Genomic DNA, 23,706 nt, shown 5'->3' with positions numbered 1-23,706 from the left:
GTTGTGTTGTGTCCGCATTAACAGAACAGCCACAGCCATGCAGGGTGCTCAGAGCTGGGGCACTGAGGTCTCCTCTCTCTAAATACCTTACTGGCTATATTGGCTGTACTCTCCCATCATGGCGGCATGAGCTGACATGGTGCCACCTTGTGAGGTGGTGTGCAGGAGGCAGCACAGGCCCAGTGACACAGCACTAGACTTCTGCAGAAGAGTCACCCTAACACACGCATAGCCATTCTGTGAGCGTTGATCTGATAAGCAGGAGGGCTGTTGACTAAGGAGCTGGAGCACAGACAGTGTGGACGTAAAGGGAAGACAGTGTGGACGTAAAGGAAAGACAGTGTGGACATAAAGGGAAGACAGTGTGGACATAAAGGGAAAATCCTATCCAGGCAGGAAGAAGCGGGGCTCCTTCACATTTCATCACGTCACTCAAGGCAGTATGCAACTTAAAACCTACACGAAATGGTTTACTTCTGGACTTTTCCATATGAGGTTCTTGAACTGCAGTAGACTGTGGGTAGCTGAACACAGAGCAAGCTAAACCACAAAGTTGGGGCCATGATAACATAGGCTAGGGTATCTAGCTTGATGGCACATCCTTAGGGCATGATGTCAATGATAAATGGCAAAAAGCATCATTTCCAACATGGGTGTTTGGTCCAGTCCACACACTCCCTCCCTCATTCGTTTTGGTCCCCCAGGCCCGGCATCCCATGTACTCCAGCACAAACTCTGTCTCGGAAGAGCATAGCATCTGGGAAGAATAGAAGTAACACAGCCATCAGTCACACAAAACGAGGCTCCGTAGCAGGAGATTAACACGCTCCTGGCTGTGTGGTGCTGGGGATCCTGCAACTTCCCTGCGCCTGGGGTTTCTTGCCAAGAAAGTTGAATTGTTGAGAGTATCAGGAGGCTGGAGAGATGTCTCAGGGCTTGAGAACACTGACAGCTCTTCCAGAGGACCAACATTTGATTTTCACCACCCACATGGTGGCTCATGACCATCTGTAACCTGAGTTCCAGGGTCATCAAAGCCCTCTTCTGATTCTTGTGGGCACTGCACATACATGGTACACAGATATAAAACAGTATGATTAAATCTAATAAAATTTTTTAAACACCACAAAAGAGGGCTAATAAGAAGACTCAGCTGCTTAAGGCATTTACTGCCAAGCCTGACATCCTGAATTTGATTCCTTAGGATCCTCACAGTAGAAGAAGAGGAAAAAATTCATAAAAGTTGTGCATCATGGCACACAAGTGCACCTCTCCCTCTCTTTCTCCCTCTCCCTCTTCCTCTCCCCATCCCCTTTCCTCCTCTCCTCCTCCCTCTCCCTCTTCCATCTCTGTAAATAAATAAATGTAATAAAAATACATACATACATGCATACATACATACATACATACAAGGATACTCTACAGAGAGCTAAAGAAACACAAACCCACTGGGTGGTGGACTTAGTGACCCTAGGCTATATTCTCAGAACTCTGAAAAGAGAGGCAAGACGATCAGGAATTCAAGGCCAGTCACAGGTACACACTGAATTTGAGGCTAGCCTGAGCTACGTGAGATCAGGTTTAAAAACTTAGTAAATTGAAGCATAAAGTCAAGAAAACAGACTCGCCCTTGGGAGGTTTAGCAGCTGGATAGAAAGAAGGTTTTAGTGTTGTTAAAAGCATCCAAAATGCATGGTTGAAATTCTGTCTAGAAAGACATGTAAAATTCACACTCTTTTTTTAAACTTTCAAATGTTTCTTATAGCTTTTTATAAGATATGCTTTTGGCCTGAATCTGTCATCCATAGGCAGACATTAGCATTTCCTGGAAGGGCAGACTGGGAACGTAAAAGAAGACAATGCAAAATAAACCAGATTGACCAGAATTTGTTTTAACGGTCCACGTATGTCAGAAAGGCTTCCAGAACGTGCAGACTCATAGCTGAGGAATGGCTAGAGGGTAGAGGCTCTGGGTACATGACTTTCAATTCACTGAGCAAAATCCATATGGAACAACAGAACTGTGTTTGCCATTCACCAGGCAGGGCGTCACATGTGGAGATGGATAAATCCCTGCTGTGCAGGGTGCTATCCCTTGAGACAAGATGCTTAGTGGCATCTTTAGCTCCTCCTCCTTGAGATGCCAGCAGTATTCACATCAAGCTACATAGGCAGGAATGTCCCCAAATATCACCAAGTCTTACCTGGTGAGGGGGCAGGGAGGTGGGACTCAGTTCCACTGCCCAAGGCAAGAGATAAAAAGATCACAAAAAGATCACAGCCTCTTCTCTCTCTCTCTCTCTCTCTCTCTCTCTCTCTCTCTCTCTCTCTCTCTCTCTCTCTCTCTCTCTCTCCTCTCTCCTTTCTGCCTAAAAAAAGCTGCCATCTTATCGAAAGGAGTATATATATATATATATATATCATATTATAGATTGTATATATGGTTTATTCTAAACTCGTTTATGTCATGATTTTTTTTTTGTCTATGTGTACATTTCACATTTAAAAAACAAAACAAAAACCCTTGCATTGCACAGGGATTAGCTATGGAGAACTAGAGACCAGCTTCCAAGTTTGAATCATTATCAAGCACTTAGTAAGTGTGTGATTTATGGCCTGTCATTTTTCCATCTCACCTACCTAAAAGAGAACCATATGCCAAAAGATTGCCAGAAATGGGCTAGAGAGATGGCTCGGCCAGCGGAAGCTCCTGCCATGCATGCCTGGTGAACTGAGTGCAACCTCTGGAACCCACACAAAGGCAGAAGGAGAGAACCGACTCCACAGGTCAGGCACTGCGGCACACCCCCCTCCCCCAACACACACGCCACCCCCCAAAAAAGACTGAGGTGGTGGTGGTGGTGGTGCACACCTTTGATCCCCAGGCTCAAGAGGCGGGGGCAGGCAAATTTCTGTGAGTTCAAGACCATCCTGATCCCTCTATGCAGCAACTTCCAGGCCAGCCAGGACTAGGTAGTAAGGCTCTGACTTAAAAACAAACAAACAAAGCTGGGAGTGGTGCACTTGGGAGGCAGAGGCAGGCAGATTTCTGAGTTCGAGGCCAGCCTGATCTACAAAGTGAGTTCCAGGACAGCCAGGGCTACACAGAGAAACCCTGTCTCGAAAAACCAAAACAAACCAACCAACCAAACAAACAAACAAACAAAACAAAACAATAGCAAATTATTGAAAGCATCTTTAAAAAAATCAAAGATTGACAAGCACAACCTGTAACATGTGGGCAGAATTCAGACAGCTTGCTCATCATACACCAGCAGTTGATTCCCAGGGGGGCGCAGAAAGGTCCCTTGAAGGCGGTGACAAGTTGTGCACAGTGTGCTTGACACACAATAAACTCTGCAAAGGAGGAGGGGCTGGATTTGTAAAACATCACCTGCTGCGTTCTCATCCCCTAGGATGCTGTAAGTGCCAACCGAGCACAGTGGTGTTGAGACAGAAAATGTGTAAGAGCTCCCGGTACCAGCGTAAAGCTGTCAGGAGGGATAACTGACTGCCAGTCACCAAGATCTTTCCTGTCCACGACTCTGAACAGAAGGCAGCTCAGGCAAAGGGGTGCAGACTCTGAGATCCTCACACACTTTGTCTCTCACCACTGGTGCCATCGATATCTTCAGGCTTGCTGAGGAGCTGGGATGTTACTAGCCCAAGCTGAGAGGAAAGAGAATGAGGTGGGCACGGATAAAGCTACACTCAGACGCTCGCCCACTCCCGCCATCTGTTGTTTATGTTCTGGCTTCATTGAACACCGTGAGGATGAAGGACAGAAGGAACAAGAACAGAAATCTGACTTCAAGTACTCAGAATTTGGGGTTCTGTGTGGAGCACTGTCTCTCAACCCCAGAACAACTGCGCATGACACTTCCCTATGCCTGGACTTCCTGACCCAACAGCAGGGATGGAAGCAAAAAGGGGATGAAGGAGCCACCACAGAGCCAGAGTTGAGGTTTCTTGGTGTGTTTTGGTCCACCTGAAGTTCTTTATTGGAATGCTAAGGGTCCTTTTGCCTGGATTCAAACCTTAGCCTCATGCCTGTTAGCTGTATGCCTTAAATATATTAGGTTCTCCATGGGTGTTCAAGGAAAAGAGGAAGACATGAATGTAAGTTTTCTCCTCCCCCCGCCCTCTTCAAACGCTCCTGTGAGGTCAGGAGAACAACAGGAGGCCATCCTTGAAGTGACTGACTCTGTCAGGTGAGGAAGGACCAATCTTTCCTTTCCTCTTCTTTGAAATGGGATTATGGGGTGGGGCTTCCTTTGCAATTGTTGCTGCTAGGTCACTGTAGAGCAAATCTTGGCCACCATTGGCCGCCATTGCAACCTCTCCACTTCAATCCACTTCTCCAAGCAAAATGCAGACCACAAAACCATCATCACAAGCTGCTCCCATGCTGATTACAGGCGAAGTCTACCATGGTCCAGATAGTCTTCTGGGCCTAGCACAAAATGGCGGTCTCCGTTTACCAGCAGGGTCTCTCCTTCTCTGACCTCTACCTGTAGACCATCTCATAGCCTAAGATTACAGGATCAACTTTCTTCCTCCCAGTATGAGCCTGGTAAGCTAGCACCTGAGATTCCTGGAATGCCTCTCTGTGCTAATGAGGTGTTTCCCAGTATCTTAAGCCTTCAGGCATGACTTTTGCCCACCCTGGATGTTCTTACCCCCTGAGTCCTCAAAACTATATAATCACCCCAGTAAAGTTAATCTGCTTCCTCACAGCTGGCTCCAGTGTTGTCATTACCGTAAGTAATCACAGGGTTTCTGAATGCCCCTCTATCATCTCTGCTCCATTTGCCCTCGGGGTCTAATGTCAGCCAACAATCGCTAGGGACCGGGAGAGTCACAGCAAGCCAGTATCACCAAGAATGACTAAATCCTTGATACCGCATAATATGAAGCCCATGTCTAAATTTTTCTCATCTTTAAAAAAAAATTTTTAATTGTACTTAAAGTGTGTGTGTGTAACTGTGTGTGAGAGTGTGTGTATGTGTCCGTGTGTGTGTGTGTGTATGTGAGTATGTGTATGTATAAGTGTGTGTGTATGTATGTGTGTGTATGTGTGTGCATGTGTGTGTATAAGTGTGTGTATATGTGTGTGTGAGTGTGTGTGTCTGTGTATATCTGTGTATGTGTGTGTATGTGTGAGTGTGTATGTGTGTGTCTGTGTATGTGTATATATGAGTGTGTGTGTGTGAGTGTGTGTATGTGTGTGAGTGTGTGTGAGTGAGTGTGTGTATGTGTGAGTGTGTATGTGTGTGTGTGTATGTGTGTGTGAGTGTGTATGTGTGAGTGTGTATGTGTGTGTGAGTGTGTGTGTGTGTGTGTATGTGTGTGTGTTGCATCAGAGGACAATCTGCTGGAGTTGACTCTTTCCATTGTGAGTTCTGGAGACTGAGCTCCAGTCTTCGGGCTTGGTGGCTTGGTGGCTTGGTGGCTTGGTGGCTTGGTGGCAAGTGCCTTTGCTTCTGAGCCGTCTCTTTGCCCCTTGCTTAGCTGTCTCTCACACTTTGTAGTCTTATTGCTCTAAATGTCCTGTTTGACAAAATTAGTGAGCTGGCAGCTTTGTGTCATTCTCACAGAGCAGAAAGAACATGGGGAAGAAGAGCACCTACCTCATGTTTTGAAATCCAGGATTATAGATGCTGGGCCCCAGAACCTGCAGCCTTGCCTTACAGATGCGCTGGACCTCAAGGCCTTCTATGATAATGCATTGTAGCCAAGGACATTTGCCTTCCATCTCAGGTCTTAGAAAAATCTGGAGAGCCATAGGCATGCGTGCTTCCTGCACCACTCGCTGCCTTTGAGCACAGCTCCTGCCTCACAGACACTGGTTGCTAAGTTAACTTACCCAACAAGTACCAATGAGTACTTACCACAGCCTGGTACTGTTATGGGTTAAACAAAGGACTCACTTAAGAGCCTTTCCTCACTGAGTACCAGTGAGGAAAGTGCTTGTTGCACAAGCATGAAAACCTGAGTTCAAATCCCAGCACCTACATAAAAACAGCAAGTGTGGCGGTGCGAGCCCATATTCCCAGTGGGGAAGCAGAGATAGCTTGACCAGCCTAACCCAACCAGAGAGCTCCAGGCTCAGTGGAGATCAATTGAGGAAGACACCTGACACTCACCTCTGGTCTCTACACACATTCTGCAATGTATGTCCATAGGCACAAACCCATATACACACACATGCACCCCAAACATCCATACATGAGAAGATCCTTGATTCTATAGAACTTAGATGCTGATGGAAACAGAGAAAACAATGAGTTCGTGTGTGTGTCAGGCAGCGACACAAAGCCAGGGATGTGGTTGGACGGTGACCGTGGAATGGAGCTGAGATGAGGCCAGGGAGTGAGCCCTGTGGTTCAGAGGGCATCCCAGGCAGGACATACTGCTGGCATTTAGTCCAGACTCTGCCCCACAGCTACCTGGCAACACTATAAAAGGGGCTGCTTGCCCCCTCCCCTCTCTCTTGCTCTCCTACTCCCATTCCTTACCTTCTTTCCCCATTCCCCTCCCCACTCTCCATGAGCTCATGGCTGGCCTCTACTCCTCTACTCTCTCTCTCTCTCTCTCTCTCTCTCTCTCTCTCTCTCTCTCTCTCTCTCTCTGCCTTTCTCTGTCTCTCCTCCCTCAACTCCTCTTTCTGTAACCCGAATAAACTCTATTCTATACTATGGCTGCTCCCTCAGGGGAAGGGATGCCTCAGCATGGGCTGCAGAGGCACCCCCTGCCCCCACACCTGACTACACCTCCACCACACCCTTTTCCCTGTATCTTTCTATAAAACACAACACATACCACATGTTGAAACTCTACAGTGGGAGAAAGAGAGGGAGTTCAAGGAAGGGGGGGGGGACTTGGTGGCAGGAGAGAGCACAAGAGGGGAGGGAGCTAGTGATGACTTCAGACAGGGAGGCAGGGGCATACCATCTGGAATGGGCTAGCAAGCCCCTCCTTACTGAACCAGGCAGTAATATTTAGACTCTCTAAGTCCTTTGGCCTTCATCAAAATTACTCAATACTGCCATCACAGAGGGAAGCATTGCCATAGGTAATATGTAAATGAGTGGGCATAGTTATACTGCAATAAAACCTCATTTATGGGAGCAGGTGAGATTTGGCTCAGTCTCCTGCCCTGTGATCTAGGGTTTTATAAGACCTGGTAATTAGCATGGATTTAATTAGAAGCACAGTTAGAAGCCACTTGAGAATTTTGAGCAGGAGAACAATATAATTTAATTTACTTTTTAATATGACCATGGCTGTTCTTCATGCACTGTAGAAAAGCAGGCTCAGAGGCCAGGAGACAAGCAGGACACACAGGAAGCTGTGATGGTTGATTCTGATTGACGACTTCATGGGACTTAGGATCATACCAGTGGTGGGTCTATTTGAGTTCCCAGAAATGTTTAACTGAGGAGGAAAGGTCTGCCCTCTGTGGGTGACACCATCCCATGGACTGGATCCCACAATTAATAAAGAAGGGAAAGTGAGTGGAGCGCCACAGTGCATCTTTCCCAACTAGAGACGCAATGTGAGCAGCTGTCTCCAGCTCCTGCCGCCATGATGGACTGGAACCTTAAGCCACGAAGCAGAATAAGCCCTTCGTTTTCAAGCCGCTTCTGTCAAACTTTGTCACAAGAACAGGAAAATAACTGGTACAAAAGTTAGGTATGTCCCAGGCAAGAGAAGGTGTAGCTTTGACAAGATGGCGGTGCATAGCATTGTGAAGAGCTGACGCGGCCAAGAACATACATAGCATTGGTTAAAGATCAAACGTGGGCTGTTGGAGAAAGAGTGACTGTCTTCTTGTCAAAGACATGCGTGCCAACTTCTGGGATGTCACCGAGAGACTGCCAGAGTTTGTTAGAAGAGAAACTTGGAGTGGCAACCCCCCCCCCCCCCCCCCCACACACACACACACACGTAGTTCCATTGCCAGGGAGGCTGAGACAGGCAGACCCCTGGTGCACACTGGCCCACCAGCCCAGCCTAGTCTGCAGGTTGTAGGTCGGTTGAGAGATCACGTAGGTTGAGAGATCATGTCTCACAACGCACCGTTAGTGTCATCAGAGAAGGAACGTTACCAACGCAGACACAGTGTACCTGGGTGCGCGCATGCGCAAATGTGATGTGTTTAGTGAGCTTGAGCCAATGACTTCCTGACGTACACAGCTAAATTATCTGAGGTTTTTTTGTTTTTGTTTTTTTTTTTAAACCCCTCTGTTTCTTGAGTATCATCCTGAGATTAAAGACTTTGGAGAGAAAGCAGAAGTTTCAGTGGCTCACTGTAGGAGTCCCATCTTTGCTGCTCTGTCTCAGGCTTTTCGCCCCGCCCCCGCCCCCCCCCCCCGCCGCCCGCCCCATTTTCCAGGGTGGTTTTCAGGGCACCATGTATAGTGATAGGAGGAAAGCCATGAACACCCAGCCCCACCCTATCCCCCTTCCTGGTTCCTGCTTAGTGGCCCCATTCTATAATGGTTTCTGAGCACTGTCTGCCTGTTACCTCCCCTCCCTCCCTCCCTTCCTTCCTTCCTTTCTTCTTTAATTCATTTTAGCTGGGAATGACTTTGCAATTCCTAACGTCTCTTTGACATTTTAAGCTCAGTTAAGGGTTTTCCTTAAACTTTAATGCATTTCATCGGAAGGATAAAATAAAGCAATCTTGCCAGCTTTTATGAATAATTAGTGACTCAGAAAAGAGCCTCGAGTTAGTGGGGAATTTGGTGAAGTGACAAAAATATGCTCAAGTCTATAGTTTGATGCTCTTTAAAGAATTCATCACAGACTAATAATAGGGTGTGTCAAAGGGACCCGTCAGGCTGACAGGAAAATTGTTTTTCGGGAAACAAAGTCGGTGTGGCATTTATAGCAGCCCCTCTGGAGGTTTGCAGAACAAGAAAAAGAGGAAATTTAATTCCATTATTTTCCTGTGCCCAATAAGTGATGAAGCCTAGAAGAAAGATCAGTGTGCTGGCACATGCACTTGTGCGCATGAGAACACACACACACACACACACACACACACACACACACACACACTCACACACATTCAGAAAGGGGGACACATTTTCTTTTACTCTCTAACATAGAGAGGAATGAGTCGCTTCTAACCACTCTTACCCTTTCCTTGAAAAGTCTGATTTTGAATAAAGTAAAAAAAATCGCACTAAATACCATAGTGGGAAATGGGGCCGGGGAGTAGGGTGGGGAAGGCTCTCGAAAACCGTTTATGTGACATGCTGTCGTGAGGATTTCAGACCTGGGTTGGGGATGGAGGGAGTCAGTGCCCCTACCCTCTCTTCCTCAGGCCCAGTTCTTCTCTGTGAAGCCGTTCCCCCTGGAGAAACGATGAGCTTGTGGGGCTTCCTAACAGACCATGAGTGAGCGTTTTCAGGCATGGGTGACCCCCAAAGAATCCACACTGAAAAGTCTACACCAAGTATAGATGATGGCTGCTAAAGCCAGCATGGAGGATGGCTTCTTCCCCATGTCTTTTTAGGTGGGTCCTCTCCCTCTGGTCACCCTCAGTCTGTCTTCCCTAGCCCCGCCTGAGACATAAACGCCATATGCAATTAGGGCAAAATTGGGAGGAACAGTTGTATATACTTGGGTCAGGGTCCAGTTACCTCCCACCCCCTTCCTCTCGGAGATAGTCCACAGGTCCAGCTGAGATGATGTTTCTCCAGCGGAGGCAGCAGATCTGATGGAGAGGGTGACCTTTTGGCTCCAAGGATGATTCTGTACAATGCATACTCATCCCTCTGACACCACCTCTCTCTGTCTAACTACACACATCAGTCTTGTCATGGGACAACTTGGCCTTCCCTCAGCCACTTGGTAGGTCCATGTCACTTCTCTTCCATTTACCCTGAAGATGTTTTCCACGTAAAAAAGCTGTAAAGCGGACCCTGCCCCTGCAAAGGCACGCCGGGGAGGTGGTTAAAGAAGTATGAGGACGGGAGTTCTGATCTCCAGAAAGCATCTAAGTGCCAAGCAGACAGGTGGCTGCCTGTCCAGTACAGGAGACAGACGCAGGAGATCTGGAAGTGAGCTAGACCGGACAAATCGGTGAGTTCTGGGTTCGAATGAGAGATTCTGCCTCAGTAGAAGGTGGACCAACCACGGTCCAGGAAAACACTCAATGTCAGCCTCTGGCCTCTGCAGGCACACACATGTGCAGTGCACTCATGTTCACCTATACACATTACAAACACACATATAGATATTTAAAAATAAATTAATTAAAAGTCACCTCTTCAGTAGGCAAATTCCCAGCTGCTACTTTGTCTATTCCTAAAAAAATAACCAGGAGTCTCCAAATATATAAAATCCTTTACAAATGAAGTAAATACCAAGCTTGTGGGTTTTGTTTTGTTTTGTTTTGTTTTGTTTTCTCAAATAGAGAGAAAAAAATTAGTTTTGTTATCTAGAAAGAGAAAAAAAAACAATTTAGTTTGGAAAATAATAGTACCTATGAATGAAAAAACGATTTTTTAAATCCCCAAAAATACTTGCCTGATAGGTTGGAGTCTCTCTGTCTGCTAAGAGTCCCCTTAGCAAAGGTACTGGACAGACTTACGGATGGTGTTTCCATCCTGTGCCCAGCGCTCCTTGGTGCGATCCCCCTGGGTCAGCCTCTTAGGGTTGAACTTAGTGGCTTGCTTTTAGTCAACCGCCCATGGTGGAGGTAATAGATGCCAAGGTTTTTTTTTTAGATTAGGTGACAGAAATCTGTGGCTTCCATATTTTTATACTCTCCCTTCTCCCTCTCCCCCCGCCCTGCCCCCGTCCCCTACCCTTCTTCCCCTTCCTTCTACTCCCCCTCCCTCTCTCTACTCTCTGTCATAGGACAGACCAATGCAGAGTGCCCTGTTAGCAAGCTCTAGGGTGAGTCTTCTGAACCTGACAATGCTCACAGCAACGGGCTCTGTCTGGAGACTACGCTGTCTACTTAGAAGCGAGAGATAGCCACAGCCTAGCAGATGCCTTGACCAGCAGCATCTTGTGAGAGTCAGAGAAGAGCACGCCCAGCTCGCCAGTTCCCAGAGACTGACCTACAAGGAGCCTGCTGACTTTTCTTGATCCCAGCTGCCAAAATTCAGGGAGATTTGTCTGAGCCTCCATAGTTAAGGGATGCAAGAAGTCGCCAAACCCCCGCTGTGACGTCTAAGTTGTGTCTGCCGTACAAAGGCTCCAACTAGGACCGGTAGGAAGCTCAGGTGTGAATGTTCACAATCACTCCCAGTGTGATCGGATGTTGCTAAGGTGTTCATTTTCCTCGGATGCCAAGGACTGATCTCATTGTTGAGATAGAAACGTGGAAGAAAGGAAGCTGTAAAGACACTTGAAAGGTTAAACAAGGAAGCTATAGACAATTAGAAAGTCAACATTTCTGCAAGAGGCATATTCCCATGAAAAGCAATCCTTACATACACATATACGCATAAGTCTGGCTTCCTGCTTTAGTCTGGGTTCGGTGTGGAGTAGAGCTCATGACCCAGGCTTAAGCAAGCAAACCACTCTATCTCCTTAATAATCGACAGACTTGTGGACAAGTGACCCGAGCTGGTCCAATCAGAACGAATCTCTAGTTTCTCCAGGAAGACAGTTGTTTTGAATGCTTGCACCCAAATTGATAAGCAGATGTGGCCACCAAGGCCATCTCTCCATGATGACAGAAGAACTCGGAAGAAGCCCCTGGGTTCTGATGCTTGTCATCTAGGAATGAAGCCAGAAAGCTGACGGGGGAGGCTTGCAATCTCTGCCACCAGCACGAGGTCTAGCCCCTCCCTGCATGGTTGGTTATGCGTGGCAGTAAAATTCCTTCTGAGTTTTGGCCAGCACAAGGAGAAAATTCTGCCTGGTTGTTTGCCTAGATCACATTCAAGTGTCTTCATATCTTCAAGACCTTTAAGAGGACAGCTATTCCACTGGTCAGATACCTTGAAGAGTCCCATTAACACCTCCTAGCATCTCGATTATAGCAGGAGATGCTGTTGGCAGCCAATGCAGAGATGAAAGAATACCCACTAAGATAACCATGGTAGCAACAGCCAGGCATGGAGCAGCGGCTGTGCACTGGGTTCTGTTGACATATACGGTATCTCGTTATACCCCCTTTTTTCCTTCTGTAATTAGGAAAGTAGTTACAAGGCAAATTCTAGGTCTCAACATTTAAGGCTCGAGGAGTGTTTCTGCTTCTTTCTACCAATGAGATTGTTTTCAAGGTGTCTTGTATTTAAAGTATTTATTTATTTTATGTATGTGAGTGTTTTTTTTTTCCTTCATGTACATCTGCACACCAAACATGTGCTTGGAGCCATAGGACCTTCTGCAACAGGAGTTACAGAGGACTGTGGAGAACCAAACCCGGATCCCCTGTGAGAGCAGCATGTGTCCTTAACCACTGAGCCATCTCCCTGCCCAGGTGATCTTACTTAGACTCTCCATGCTTCAATTTCACTGCCAAATGGGATGATGATTTGTGGAGCTGAGAGCCAGGGATGGTGGCACACACCTGAAATCCCAGAATTCCACAGGAGTGCGGGAGGGCTGGGAGTTCAAGGTCATCCCTGGTAACACAGGAAGTCTAGAGGCTAGCCTGAGCTATAAGAAACCCTGTGTCCTTCCGAGAAAAGGGTGTGGCTTGGGAGGTTAGTCAGTAAAGCCCTTGTATGTATGAGATCTGGAGTTTGGACCCACAGCAACCACATATATAGCTGGGCACAGGTGCCTGCAGTCCCAGCACTGGACAACTGGAGACGGAATTCCTGGAGCTCACTAGCCTGGTCAGTCTAGAAACAGGCCAGAGTCATTGTTTGGTCTGTAGGATCTGATTTTAGGATCATCTTATTATTAGCAGGGCGACTAGATGGAGCTCTCGGATTCTTCAGTGTTGCCCGGTAGGCTGGTGCTGCTGTCTGTTCAAATGCTAAATCCTGTACCCCAAGATTTCCCGAAGACTAGCAAATTACCATGTACACTAGCTTTTGTTGTGCAAACTTAGCCGCCCAACGGAAAGCTATTGGTTAAATAAGAATGGCTACAGCCAATTACTGGGGAGAATAGAGAGAGGTGGAGTTTGTGTTACCGGGACAATGAGGAGAAAAAAGAAAGGAGGAGGAAGAAGGAGTAGACAGTGATCTCCATTGGCCATTGGAAGTGATGGACTGGGAGCACGTAGCCAATCGAGATGGACCCTGAGGACAAGATGGTGGAGCAGAACTAACCCAGGGCACAGCTGGGAATCTACACTCTAGCAAATAGAAATATAGATTAGAGGTGATCCCCCAGTGATTGCGCAACGCTAAATAAATAAATAAATAAATAAATCATAGTTTGAGTCTCATTCATTTGGAAGCTAGATGGGGATAGTAAAAATTCTTAATCTGTACTTCATGGCAGGTGGGTAGCCTCCCTCAGTTCCTCCTCCTCCTCTTCCTCCTCCTCCTCTTCCTCCTCCTCCTCCTCCTCCTCTTCCTCCTCCTCCTCCTCCTCCTTCTCCCCCCACCCCCCCACACACACATCAGCTAACCAGCTTCATCAGAGTTAGCATGCAAGAGAAAAAGAAAGACAAGAACACCAGGAATGAGAGTCGTGGGTTGTCGAGGGAAGGAGACGTTTGTCTATACCACTGGTATGAAATTAAAACTGGTTCCGTTTGACTCTTGACTCATAGAGTCAGCCACTGTGAGGCTCAGTTCTCCTTTCTCTAAACTCTGTGTTATATAAAAGCTCCAAGGTCCCTCTCAGCCCCAACATGATGGCTGGGAGACCCCAAACATTACAGAGAGCACACCCGGAAGCCTCTTTGGACTCCAAAAGGGATCGATCCGACTGCGTTTGTTAATGCCACCTCCTATGGCCTTCGGTGCTAATAAAAGTCATAGTGAAGAAAGCAATCGGATGCTGCACGGGGTTCACCTCCTGGGACGCGAGGGGCCATGAGATCCAAAAGGGGGCCCGCTGTGGCCATATACCGCTTTGCAGCATCTGAGAAGGCGGGAACATGAGTTTCCAAAATTTAATTGAAATGGGAAGATTTTATTAGTTTACCCGCAAGTGTCAATAAACACTGGTGCCCAGCAGCCAGTTCCCTGCGAGCCAGCAGCGGCGCTGTCACGAGGTTAATAACTTCCCTGCTTTATGGACAGGCGGACCCTCTCGGACTGCCTGCCGTGCAGTTTGTTTAGATGTTTTCCTGACCGTATTTTCAAAAGCTCTATCTGTTATTTATTTATTTATTTTGAACTGCTTTCCTTTTGAGCGTCTTTGCAATAATCTCTTTGAAGTCACCATAGCATGGCAACTAAACGCCAGAGTTAACAACTCCCTGGTGGTGCATTTTCTTTAAAAATCCTTGAAATGCTTATTTATTTAAAGGGACCCTCCTTTAGACAGAAGATAGGAAACATTGTTGAATAATGCTGTTTGATCGAAGGTCTGAGATAGGCAAGATTTGATTTAGTTTGCAATTAATTGGAAGGATTTTTGTCGGTGCACGTGGACTCCCACGGCTGCTGCGGTCTCCTTTGGAATTGCAAGGTGTTGCTGGTCTGTGCTCTAGAACCGGCAACTGTTTGTCGTCTCTTCCTTGCTTCCCACCTCTTCATGCCTTAAGGTTGAATGATTTCATAACGATTGAAAGCTGAGAGCTCACACATGCATAGTGTGATGCTTCGTGACAATTACATATTCCGGAGTCGCGTGGGAGATGGGTGGCTGCGCATGCCTGTTCCGGATTATTTTGATTGAGTGAATTGAGGCAGAACACCAGTCCCCGGTGCGTGGCGCCATTCCTCGCCGAGGATCATAGACTATGTAAATGTAGTACCGGAGCCGAGTAGCGTGAACTCATTGCTCTCTGCTTCTTGGCTATGGATGCCTGTGACCAGCTCCCTGTGAGCAGCTCCTGCTGCTATGATGTCTCTATCGGAGCTGATTGTGCCCTGGAACCATGAACCAGAATAACCCCTCCTCCTTTCATTTAAGCTTTCTTTGTATTTTATCACGCAACAGAAAAGGATGACAGAAAGAAACGCATATGTCAAGCTTTACCCGACCAATCAGAATTCTTGCATACGTCCCACCCGACCAATCAGAATTCTTGCATGAGTCCCAACATGGCAACAGCTGCCCAAAGCCAAGAGGTTGTTTCCTCCTGGTGATGGGCTGGGTTACCTCGTTACAGCCATCTCTCCAAATGCCAAGGGTCTAAACAAGAATGCTTTTAGCTTAAAACAAAACCCCCTCTTTTATAGAAGCCAGAAACTTAGTTACTAAGTCCATAGAGAAGGTATAAACTATGGTGACCTAGAAATTTTGGTCACCTACAAGTCCCATAGCTATCACTTATTGTAGGAACAGGACCAAAGATGGGAGGTAAGAGGCGATGGAGTCACGCGATGAATCCTGGGCATCAGACTCCAGAGATCAGCATCCGGGTACAGATCTGAGCTTATTGACCAGTGTATACGTTTATATAAAGTGTTTGACCCAAGCCCAAACCCCTAAATCCTCAGCCAATCATATCTCACCACACCATCACCATGCTCCAATGAAAGCCCTGCCTGATGAGGTAACTCAGAAGGAGCAGAGGAAGGGGAGTCCGGGAACCATCACCTGTTAGGACTTCCGTGAAGAAGGGGAAGCAGCCATCGCCCTTTTGTTCCTCAGTTCCTTTTGCTGTCTCTCTGGTGTTCCGGGAGCCATCTTAGATCTAATGCTGTGTGTGTGGCGGATCAGGTCTCTTCAAGGAGTAGCAGGAGCCTGCAGCGCCTCGCTCTGCATCCCACTTTTCCCTGACAAGGTTGACCTCCGCACCCCCCACAACTTATCCAGCGTGTCTCATTCATTTAAATGAGATAGATCCTCGGCTACCAGAAGTATCCGAGTCACACCGAGGAAAGCAAGACGCGGTTTACTCCACTCGCTGTGGGAAGTACCACAATCATCCAACAGTCCGGTGTGGCCTAACTCGGGTTCTTTGTATAGCGCTGGCATTTCTGGATATTGTAATCGTCTGTCCTCACATTCCTTGTTCTGGGCAGCAACGAAAGCCCTCTGTTCTTGGCCATAGAGGAAGGCATGTTACTGCCTTTCAGCTGCCTTGGTTTTGTCTGAGTAGCCGCTGTAATGTCAAAACTAAGCCGCATTTTACGCTTGCTAGTTGTTCTTGCATAGGGTACATGGCTGTTGTCACACACATGGAATGTAGACAGGTAATTCCTGTTGTGTGAAATATATTTTTTTAAAAAGGCAATCCACGCTACCGCTAGCATGTCACCAGAGCACAGGCCAGCCTGTTCTCAGCCCGGCCTACTCTCTGACTCAGAGCTCTGTAATCTCTCCACCCAGCTCACTAAGTTTCCATGATTGGCCACTGCCAAGCACGCCCCACACTTCCGGATTCCTGTGGCTGGCTAGGGTGACCTGCGTCCATACCTTTCTCTGGAACTCAGTTGAGTTGCCAAGTTAAGGCAAACACCACACACTCTTAGTTTAGAATCTACAGGTAACACCATCGCTGGGCACAGAAACTAGCATCTTAATTTGGTAAGCTATAAGTTATAAATCTCCTAGTGGTGCATCCCAGGGGATCTGCCACCTAAACCGGGGACCTCTTGCTACCTACATTGGCTTTGATTTTTCTCAGCCCTAATTTTAATAACGGTTCTTAAATACTTTAACCTCCCTTCTAGCCCACCACCCACCAGAGGTAGTGTAAAAGAAAGGTTATTAGGATATGGGGAAGTAGACCTGTTTACAAACTGTTCTTTGGAGCAACTCCCATCTGCATTGTCAGAAAATCAGCAGTTCTGTTCACAGAAATCAGTAGTGGCAGCTCAGACCACTGGCAAACACTTCATGAATACACCAGCAGTCCAGTTCAGTAGAGTAGGGACAGCAAACAGGAATCAGCAGTGGTGACACAGCCTAGCAGAGACAGCCAGGCCTCAGCCACATTGGCATGAGTCAGCAGGAGGGACCAGGACCACCAGGGATACCAAGAGACCTTCTTTGCTGTCTTTCTCTCAATGAAGTGAAGATTAGAGACCAAGAGATGGGGGAAAAGTTAGTGCAACAGTCTCTGTGGTGTTTTCTTTTTTTTTTTTTTCTTTTTCTGTTTTGTTTTGTTTTGTTTTGTTTTTTGAGACAGGGTTTCTCTGTGTAGCCCTGGCTGTCTTGGAACTCACTTTGTAGACCAGGCTGGCCTCAAGCTCAGAAATTCACCTGCCTCTGCCTCCCGAGTGCTGGGATTAAAGGCATGTGCCACCACGCCCGGTGTAGTGTTTTCTTTTATGCTGAAGGGTTAAGGCAGGTAAATTTGCTTAGGACTCATGAATATCCTAGCGGAGGCAATGTGTTCAGGGTTCCTACTGTAACCGAGAATTCCTGGAAAAATGCGATGCTGGCAAAAGCTGATTGTCAGTGATGTGGGGGACATTGGAATGTTGCAGGCTCAGAGTCTGATCATAATTTCCCCGAGGCTATCCTTAGCCCCCTGCTATCCATTCCTTGCCCATGTCCGCGTCTGCCTTAACATTTTGTGTTTAACAGTAAAAACCTTGGGAATATGCAAAAACCCCCATTTCCCACCAATCTGAGGGCTAAGAATGCATGCTCACAGGCAGCATCCAAGGCTCACAGGTGAGGTTGTCTGCTTGGCTGTTCCATCTCTCTGATGTTCCCACCAAGGTCTTGATTCATGCCTGTTTTTTGTTCTGTTTCTATAAACACTTCCCTGAACTACTGCCATGTTGGACAACGGAATTTGGAGTAGCCAAATGTGTGCTCCTTGGCTGCCACCACTCATTATTGGCTCCAGAATCAACTCTTTCATCACGTTGGGGGTGAGAATTGTGGTTTTTGTGTTGACACTGCGAAAGTCACTTAGGAGTTGGTCCACACAATGTTAACTGTGGTGCAAGCTACACAAGGATGACGTCACCTCGCTGCATGGCTTTCAGTGGCCCCACAGGCCTCTGGGTTTTCACAGGGCCAAACACAGCAGGCAGTATTTATGGAGGGAGCCCTTACTCCATCCCGGGACTTGTGGGTAATGCACAGCATGCTGGAGTTGTCTCACACACTCCTTCAGCTAGGCTATGACAGGAGCTGCATCCTGGGTGGGAGGAGAAGCAAGAAAAGACACAGTGAGGTCCCACAGAGCCTTACCAGGTCCAGGTCTGCGCCTGCCCCACAGTGTAGCCTTCAAAAGTGGCTTCTCCAGTCATCTAAAAAAGTCAGAGTCTCCTCATTTGAAAAAGAGGGCTAACAGATTGAATCACAACAGTTCTAACTCGAGAAGTGGAGCGACTGGAGGTTCCCATTGTCCTCTTCCCTACCTTTCCCAGTATTTAATCCTCTAGAAAAAGCTGTCTTAGTCAGGATTTCTATTGCTTTGATATAATGCCATGACCAAAAGGCAAGCTGGAGAGGAAAGGGTTAATTTCAGCTCGTACTTCCAGGGAACAGTCCATCACTGAGGGAAGTCAGGACAGGAACTCAAACAGGGCAGGAACCTGGAGGCAGGAGCTGATGCAGAGGCCATGGAGGAATGCTGCTTACTGGCTTGCTACCCATGACTTGCTCAGCTTGCTTTCTTATAGAACCCAGGACCACCAGCCTTGGGATGGCCCCACCCACAATGGGCTGGCCCTTCTCCATCATTCACTAATCAAGAAAATGCTGTACAGACCTGTGTGAAGCCTGATCTTATGGAGGCATTTTCTTAATTGAGGTTCCTCCTCTAACATAGTTTAGCTCCTGTCAGGCTGATATAAACTAGCCAGTACAAGCTTTCGCAAAAATTAAAAATATACCAAGTTTCTGTCTTGCCCAGGAAGAGCATTCACATAACCACTGTGCCGTCGTTTCCTTTTGAAGTTATTTTTTTTGACTATTGCTGCGGTGGGTGGTTGTGATACAGCAGGTGTGTTGATGGCAGAGGGCAACTTTAGGGAGATCTTTCTACCACAAGATCCACAGACAGATCCATGTCAGAGCTGTGTAGCAAGTGCTTTCCCTGCTGAGTCATCCTCCTGCCCCATGGCATCCTTTCTTATCCCTGGCTGTGCTCCTGTTCCCCTAGAATTGTGCTCCCATTCCCTGGCTGTGCTCCCATTCCCCTGGACTTGTGCTTCCATTCCCTGGCTGTGCTCCCATTCCCCTAGAATTGTGCTCCCATTCCCCTGGAACTGTGTTCCCATTCCCCTAGAATTGTGCTCCCATTCCCCTGGAACTGTGTTCCCATTCCCTGGCTGTGCTCCCATTCCCCTGGACTTGTGCTCCCATTCCCCTAAACTTGTGCTCCCATTCCCCAGGACTTGTGCTCCCATTCCCTGGCTGTGCTCCCATCCCCCTGGAATTGTGATCCCATTCCTCTAGAATTGTGCTCCCATTCCCTGGCTGTGTTCCCATTCTCTGGCTGTGCTCCCATTCCCCTGGAATTGTGCTCCCATTCCCTGGCTGTGCTCCATTTCCTGGCTGTGCTCCCATTCCCTGGACTTGTCCCTTCTGGCTCCCCTGGGTCCTCCCACCTACTCCATGTGTAACCTTCCTATTAGGACCATATATCCCTTCTATCCCCTTTCTCTATTTTTGAAATAATAGACCCCAAGAAATTAGAATTCTTGGCCAAGCTTGAGGCCTGAAGACTTGAATTCAATCCCCAGGAATCAGAAAACTCCCACAGGTTGTCCTGTGACCTCCACATGTACGCTGTGGCTCACAGATTCTCTCTCTCTCTTTCTCTCTCTCTCTCTCTCTCTCTCTCTCTCTCTCTCTCTCTCTCTCTCTCACACACACACACACACACACACACACACACACACAGAGGCTGATTATAATTTTTTTAAAAAAGAAATTATAATTTCCCTGGAGTCTCGAGATAAGGACCTGGTGCCAGCCAGAAAGAAGGCTCGTCTCTGTGCTGCCTCCTTGGGGAGAGATTTCACATGTTGTAACAATTGTTACACCACTTTGCAGGGAAGACTGGACTGAAGACAAGGACAGGTGGACCCATGATGGACAGGACTCGGTTGTGTATACCTCTTAGCTTCTGTTTAACCCCAATCCCCGTGTCAAGACTCTGAAGACAGGCCTCACTGCTCCTTTTTCCCATCCGGCTGCACCGAGTGCAGTTCCTTTCCCTGCTTTCATTTGAAGACTGCCTTTGGGCTTCCATGAGCTCAGTCTCTTAGGGCTGCTAGGATCCGGTCGTTTGTAGTCATTTCCCCAGGAGTAGCATGCTGGGAAGAGAAAGCAGGCGCTGCAGCCTGTGCCTGCCAGTTGGGTGCTTGTTTCCTGGACAAAGCTTCAACAGCCTGCCTGACCACCGTGCAGGAGAGAGCAGAGCAGAGGCAAAGATGGGCCAATGAGCGGCAGTGTCTTAGTTAGGGTATCATTGCTGTGAAGAGACACCATGACCAAGGCAACTCTTATAAAGGACCTTTAATTGGAGCTGGCTTACCGTTCAGAGGTTTAGATCATTATCATCATGGCGGGAAACACAGCGACATGCAGGCAGACATGGTACAGGAGGAGCTGAGAGTTCTATACCTTGATCCACAGGCAGCACAAGGGACCGTGTGACACAGTGGGAGTCACTTGAGCACAGGAGACCTCAAAACCCACCTCCACAGTTTCTCCAACCAGGCCACATCTCCTAATAGTGCCACTTCCTATGGCCAAACATCCAAACTCATGAGTCTATGGGGGCCAAACCTATTCAAGCCACCATAGGCAGGAACATACTGACGAGAACCTCTTAGCTTGTCCGCAGGCCAGCACCCTCAAAGGCAACCTTAGGTTGTGGGAGGCCACTGGACCTGTTTATTTGTTCCTCTTTCTATCGCAGCCTCTGAGCAAAACCTCTGTTCTCTGCTTTCCACCATTGCAGGCCTGCTTCAGCACAGCTTGTCAGAGGGGTGGGGGCCGAGGATCTGACCCTCGAAACGCAGGTAACAGACACTGCTCCCCCGAAGCCTTTTCTTTAAGGCCTTTCCTTCCAGCCAGCAGCACCGGCTTTAAATCTGCAGCCTGTCTCCTTCCCACCACTGCTAGCCTCCTGGTAGGAATACGTTCACATCACCCACAGCTTAATCTTTTACAGTCACTACCAGCAGCCCAAATGCCTCCAGCCACCCTGAACCCTAAGCCTTGGGGTCGAATAGCATGATGCTCCTGTCTGGTTACCTGGTTCAAGGATGGTCTGTGCCAGATTGGCAGGTAGGGCTCCAGTCCGCTCTGCAGGCTCCGAAAGCACAGCGTTGTTTGAACCAGGCCCGTTTTCTTGCTGGTTCAGAATCACCTCAGGCCTGTGTTTTAGTTCGCTTGTGTGGTTAAAACAGACTGCCTGGGGCAGGTGGTTTTTCAGAAACAGTTTTTCCTTCCTACAACTCCGGAGGTTGGGGAGCTCGAGGGCACACAGCCAGCATCCAGAAAGACCTTCCTGCTGTGTCATCCAAGGAAGGCAGAGGACAACCAACGGGGACCAGACACATTCTATAGCAAGTCATTAGTTAACACTGACCCAGTTCTAGTGCAGGGCCCTCAGGTCTCTTGATTTGAAGAAGTTTTGAATTTTTTTTTTACATTTTATCTTTAATGATGTGTATGTTTCTGTATGGGGTTATTTGCATGAGTGTGGGGTGTATGTGCCTTCTGAGGCCAGAAGATGATGACGGATTCCCTGAAGCTTAAGTTATGGGTGGATGTGAGCCACCCAGCATGGGTGCTAGGTCCTCTGCAAGAGCAGTACTTGCTCTCAGTTTTTAACCCCTGAGCTACCTTTCCAAACCCTTGGCTTTTGAGACAGTCTCACCCTATAGCCCAGGCTAATTTAGGTCTCACTATATCACCTATTTCCTGACACACACCTCCCCCCACCCTCATTTCTCTAATAGCACATTAACTAAAAGCTTGAGAAAGGAAAATCCTTGTGAGAGTCAAGCAAGTATCGTTTTTTCAGCAATTTAACCTTGGCTTGGAGTCCATGCCTGATGGTGCATGCCTTCAATCCCAGCATTTAGGAGACAGAGACCTGTGGATCCCTGAGTTCAAGGCTGGCCTGATCTACATTTTGAGTTCCAGGACAGCCAGAATATAGAGACACCCCCCATCTCAAAGTTTAAACAGTTTGTCCCTAGGTTGGAGAGGTGGCTCTGCAGTTAAGCTTTTACAGAGAACCTAGGTTTGGTTCCACACTGAGTGGCCTACAACTGTCATTTACTCCAGCTCTACAGGACCTGATGCCCTCTTCTGGCCTCAGAAGGCACTTGCATTTAAGTTTGCCTGTCACACACAAATTAAAAATAAATCTCAAAATATTTAAGAATTTTAGAGATTATCTATTCATCTTTTAGCTTATTTGCAAACTCTTAACAAAAGTATTGCATTGCCATGCTTATCCTTGAAAGCTAAGCAATCTTCTAAAATTATAGTAAGAATGAGTAGCCGCTTTCTTGTAGGGCCCTTTCCTGGATATTCTGGTCGACCAGCGCCATCTGCTGAGGAGTTAATGTACAAGTTTTCCAAACTTCAGAGCACGCTGGTGGCGGTTTGGATGAGAACTATCCTGCACAGGCACTGTTTGGGGAGGTTGTGAGGTCCAGCCTTGCTGGAGGAAGTGTATCCCTGTGTGTGGGAGATCCCTGTGTGTGGGAGAAGGCTTTGAGAACGAGTGGCCCCCCCCCCCCCCCCCGTGACTTCCAGTTCAGTCTCCCTGCTCTATGCTTTCAGATAGGATCTCTTGGCTTTCTGCTGCCACATCTCCCCGCCAAGATAGACTAAGTCCTTCCCTCTGTAAGCCGCCTTGGTCAGGCTGTTTCATCACAGCAACAGAAAATTAACTATGACACGTCTTTTAGGGGAGGGGATGAGAGAGTATACTCATCTCAAAAAAAAAAAACAAAAAAAAACAAACAACAATAAAAAAAAAAACCATAGTTGCCTGATTTCTACATCTTTATGAATTTAATGACAATGCACTAAAAATCTAATATGAACTTACTAGAAATATTAACACGTTGGAAGCAGCAAACAGCTCCGCAGGTAAAGGCACTTGCAGACAACCATAACCTGAGCGCAATCCCCTAAACCTACACAGTGGGAGATAATCTCACAAGTGGACCTCTGACCTTCACACATAGCCAAACACAAATGCTTAAAAGAATGTAAGCAAACACTTCTTTCTACAGACCTCAACTCCTAAAATGTGTTTTCCTGTTTGTATGAAGGCAGGAATCATTTGATCTGAGTATCACCAATATCTGTAACGGATACATGTGTTACATAGGCCTAAGACTCCAGGTTACACGTATTGTTAGCAAGCGACAGTGCTTTGACTGTGAAGTAAGCCATGCAGGAGGTGTAGGCTGGGCCTCACTCGGGCGTCACCAGCAGCCTCTGAAGTCAGGTGGTATGATGTCACACACCTTTAATCCTGGTCCTCAGGAGGCAGAGGCAGGTGGGTCTTGAGTTCAAAGCCAGCCTCGTCTACATGTTGAGGACTACATAGTGAGATCCTATCTTAAACTTTTCCTTGGAGGCCGGAGAGCTGGCTATGCTCTTGCAGAAAACCTGGGTTTAGTCCCCAGCACCCAAATCCAGCCTGTGCCTCACCAGCCTGTGCCTCAGTCTGGCACCATGGGCGCCAACACAGAACACTCAGAGTCA

Source organism: Mus musculus, chromosome 2, assembly GCF_000001635.26.
Source record: "Mus musculus strain C57BL/6J chromosome 2, GRCm38.p6 C57BL/6J".
Taxonomy (NCBI): Eukaryota; Metazoa; Chordata; class Mammalia; order Rodentia; family Muridae; genus Mus; species Mus musculus.
The sequence above is the reverse complement of the archived record's forward strand: the minus strand, read 5'-3'. Positions refer to the sequence as shown.